Source organism: Musca domestica, unplaced genomic scaffold (assembly GCF_030504385.1).
Source record: "Musca domestica strain aabys unplaced genomic scaffold, Musca_domestica.polishedcontigs.V.1.1 5, whole genome shotgun sequence".
NCBI classification, from domain to species: Eukaryota; Metazoa; Arthropoda; class Insecta; order Diptera; family Muscidae; genus Musca; species Musca domestica.
In genome coordinates, this window is record NW_026712346.1 from 7,723,998 (window position 1) to 7,728,283 (window position 4,286).

Here is a 4,286-nt window from a genome sequence, read left to right on the forward strand (position 1 = left end):
TTCGTAATGAATGCTACAGCCTGTGACAGGTAATTGTCTATGCAGGTGCAGGTCTTCGCACAGCTCCGATATAACGGTACCTCCCTTTATGCGATATTTTGACGATTTTATCTACATTATTCACAGTTTATTTCAAGTTTCGAGTTTGAATATGGTAATGGGTGATGACAAACAATGTCTCTGTAGGTCCACGTTGTATAAACACCAATAGACGGCTATATTTGGTATTTTTACAATTTTCAAAGAATTTTTTAAGAATTTTAGTTTTTGAAAATTTTTAAATTCGTTCAAAGTTCGGCCCGGCCAAATTTACTGCTTTTTAACTTCTTATATTTTTTACCATTTTTTAAAAGGAAATAAAAAAGCAATTGTTTGAGCTTGAGGCCAATCTTTTTGGTTTTTATACCGTTTGTAACTCCTCGAAATACTCATGTCAGACCCAACAAAGTATATATTTTCTTGATCAGCGTAAAATTCTAAGACGATTTAGCCATGTCCTTCGGTCTGTCTGTCTGTCTGTTGTAATAATGCTATGTTTCAAACAAATTGAGATAGAAGGCTAAAATATTGCACACATGTATATTTTGCCAGTAGGCAGGTTAAGTTCGTAAATGGACCATGTAGGTCCAAGTTATCATATAGCCCCCATACAACGGGTCCTCCCGATATTCGGTATTTTGATGATTTTAGCGACATTATTCACCGGAATTGTTTCAAATTTGGTATTTGAAGTTTCTGTCTTAGTGTCTGAAGTGTCTGTCTTAGGGTGTAGTATCCATCTACACCCTAAGACAGAAAATTGTCTGTGCAGGTCCATGTCTTCGTATAGCCCCCATATAACGGTACCTACCGATATTCGGTATTTTTATGATTTTAGCGACATTATATACCGGAACTATTTCAAATCTGGCATTTGAAGTTCGAAATGAATACTATAGCCTATGACAGAAAATTGTCTGTGCGGGTCCACGTCTTCGTATAGCCCCCATATATTGGTACCTCCCGATATTCGGTATTTTGATGATTTTAGCGACATTATTTACCGGAATTGTTTCAAATTTTGTATTTGAAGTTCGTAATGGATGCTACAACCTATGTCAGAAAATTTTCTGTGCAGGTCCACGCCTTCGTATAGCCCCCATATAACGGAACTATTTCAAATTTGGCATTTGAAGTTCGTAATGAATACTATAGCCTATGACAGAAAATTGTCTGTGCAGGTCCACGTCTTCGTATAGCCTCCATATAACGGTACCTCCCGATATTCGGTATTTTGATGATTTTAGCGAAATTATTTATCGGAATTATTTCAAATTTCGCATTTGAAGTTCGTAATGGATATTACAGCCTATGACAGAAAATTGTCTGTGCAGATTCACGTTTTATAGCCACCAAGGTATATCCCCATATTCGGTATTTTGATGATTTTAGATACATTATAAACAGATTTTTTTCAAGTTTCGCATTTGAATATTGTAATAGCTTGTGACAAAAGTTGCCTATGTAGGTCCACGTCGTCGTATAGACTTTAATATACGTCTACATTAGATATTTTAAAGATTTTAACAGAATTTTTAACGGATTTTATTTTCATGAAAATTGTTAAATTTGTACCAAATGGTGGAGGGTATTCAAAGTTCGGCCCGGCCGAACTTACAGCTTTTTTACTTGTTATACTTTATATTTATTTTTGCCCCTGCCAAGAATGTTCACGGATAAGTGAACATGTTTTTATAATAAAAGAGAATAGCGGGGCTACCTAGTGTAGATGAGGGGGATTTGTTAAACAGGGATCTTCTTAATACAGTCCACATTAAATAAGATGAGAAAATGTGGTGAGCAGACCTGCGAGTTAGAAATAACTAATACAGAATTTTCAATTGCTGCATGTGTTATGGTGGAGTTAGATTATGGGATGTAATATTTACTCAGACTGATAAGCAAGCGCACCATGTTTGCTTGCCACATGTGAGATAGCTATGCGTGGTGCATAGGCATGTGTACAGTTGGTATTTATCTGTCTCTCTCTCTCTCATTTACACTTAATGATGATTTGGGTTCAGTCATATTAACATAAGTATGTCTTAAGAAATATTTTTAATAAATAAATTTAGTGTCTTACAAACGCTCAAATGGTAAAGACTTTGCGTCTTTTAATTATTGATCCCGGTTTACAATATGTATTTGTTAATAAAATAATCTGGACAATTCTGTGTTCGGTTATTGCAATATTCCCCACACATTTCTGCATTGCGGGGTGAACTTTATGTATTTTAGATATTAGTTGTGTTCCAGTACTTTTTTAGTAGTAAAACTAGCAGAAGAGAGAACAGTACGAAATGCCATTCTCATTTAGGTGTGCTCAAAAAATAATTAGCAGAAATGCGGTAACATTTCAACATTCAAAATTCCAAATGGAAACAGCCTAAATCGGACTGATGAAATCTTACTGAAATGGACGCCAAAATTTAAAAAAATGAGTATTGAAAATTAAATAAAATTAATAATTATTTTCGAATGCTGCTTATTTAGAAAGTTTTGTTTTCAGAATGCGTTGAAGAGTATTTAGAGGTGGAGTTTTCTCAAATCCCAACCCCGGAGAATCTGACATGGTTGGAGGCGCCGGTTAAATTAATGTTAAGTCTGGTAGAAGACTTAATGCCACAAGTTGGGAAGACAGCCAACCTAAAAAATAAAAAGAAAATGCTCGCAGTAATAAGCAGACATCTTTGATTTTAAGCTTAATTATTCAATTTACCTTTCACTAATTTTGCACTGTTTTCCAATACGTTTTCTCGATCTGATTCCTCATTCAGCCAGTCCTCTTCACTCCTGGAATCATCAAAAAGTGAATACATTAGTTGTTCCATATTTTCTCTTTTTGTTTTATTGCACGACAAATATTATTTTTTCTTTAATTTTTAAGTTTATCTTTTTTCTTTACATTTGTTGACACGCGCGAACATTGAAATGTATCAATACATTTTTCAAACTTGTTAGCCCTGCCAATTAAATGTCAAATTTGCACATTTCTGCTCGGCCAAATTCATGTAGCTAAAACAAGCAGAAATTGTGCACCACTCAGGGCCATTTTTTCTCGAGAGAGCTGCATGTTTTGCTAGTTTTTGGAGTACGGGAAAGCGTTGTATCAGAATTAGTACTAATTTGTAGGTTCTGGAAAACAACCGTTATGTATTACTCTCAACGAGAATGAAATCACAAAATTCCAAGTACAGGTTTTTGTAATTATTTTTAATGTCTCGTACCTCTCTCCAAATCACGCTGTTAACCTGCCCTCAGACACACCAACAGTTGGCCCAACTTGTCACTTTTAAGTTGTATGAAAAAGTTGGTCGGTCTCCTCGCACGTACCAACTTTTCATACAACTGTTGTACCAACTTTTCATTTACAAAGTATTTTTGAAGCGTCAACATGAACTCGGATGCTCTTGCGCTTCTTGGAATTGATATAATTTTAGAGGAAGAAGAAGAAAGACAACTGCAGAGAAAGAAAAAGATGAAGAAAAAAATGTGGTCAAAGCAGTGGTTCATAAACAGAAATAAATTTTCGAACAAAAAACTTTTAAAAACATTGAGAGAAAGTGAGGCAAAAGAATATAAAAATTATATGCGAATGTCAGACCAAACATTCAATGATCTTTTATCGAAAGTAAAAGTTCATATTGAATAGAAAGACACCATTATGAGGGAGGCCATTAGTGTGGAAAATCGTTTGGCAATCATATTGCGATTTTTGGCCACCGGTAATTCTTTCGAAGACATGAAGTTCTCCTACGCAGTGTCTCCACAATCCATAAGCTCTATTGTTTTTGAAACATGCGAAGCGATTATAAAAGTTCTGAAATATTTTACTAAGGTAAGACAATTGAACATAGTATACATTGTGAGTGTCACTTAAATGATTTACTTATAGGTTTCCAAAACTCCAGAAGAATGGGAGAGTATAGCACAAAAGTTTTTTGAAAAATCGTTGTTTCCCAACTGTATTGGAGCACTCGATGGCAAGCACATCAATATCACAAGGCCACAACATTCTGGATCGTTCTACTTCAACTATAAAAAAAACGTTTAGTATTGTATTGATGGCATTAGTTGATAGTAATAGCAACTTTCTTATGGTTGATGTGGGAGCGAATGGTCGAGTAGCTGATGGTGGTGTTTTCTCCAATACAAAGTTCTTCAGAAAACTCGAAAGTGATGAATTGAATTTGCCTAGCCCACGACATGTTATTCCTGGCCAAGAACCACTACCGTATGTGATCGTG

The 4,286-nt window shown here is 35.2% G+C and overlaps 1 long non-coding RNA gene across 1 annotated transcript; it reads right to left on the reverse strand.

Annotated features, from left to right (window-relative positions):
- Positions 1–354: 354 nt before the first annotated feature.
- On the reverse strand, positions 355–3,398 carry LOC131805018 (uncharacterized). Its single transcript, XR_009343470.1, has 3 exons — positions 3,267–3,398; positions 2,759–3,174; positions 355–2,685 (listed from the first exon to the last, which is right to left on the reverse strand). It is a non-coding gene; the product is annotated as an uncharacterized LOC131805018 (long non-coding RNA).
- Positions 3,399–4,286: the final 888 nt, after the last annotated feature.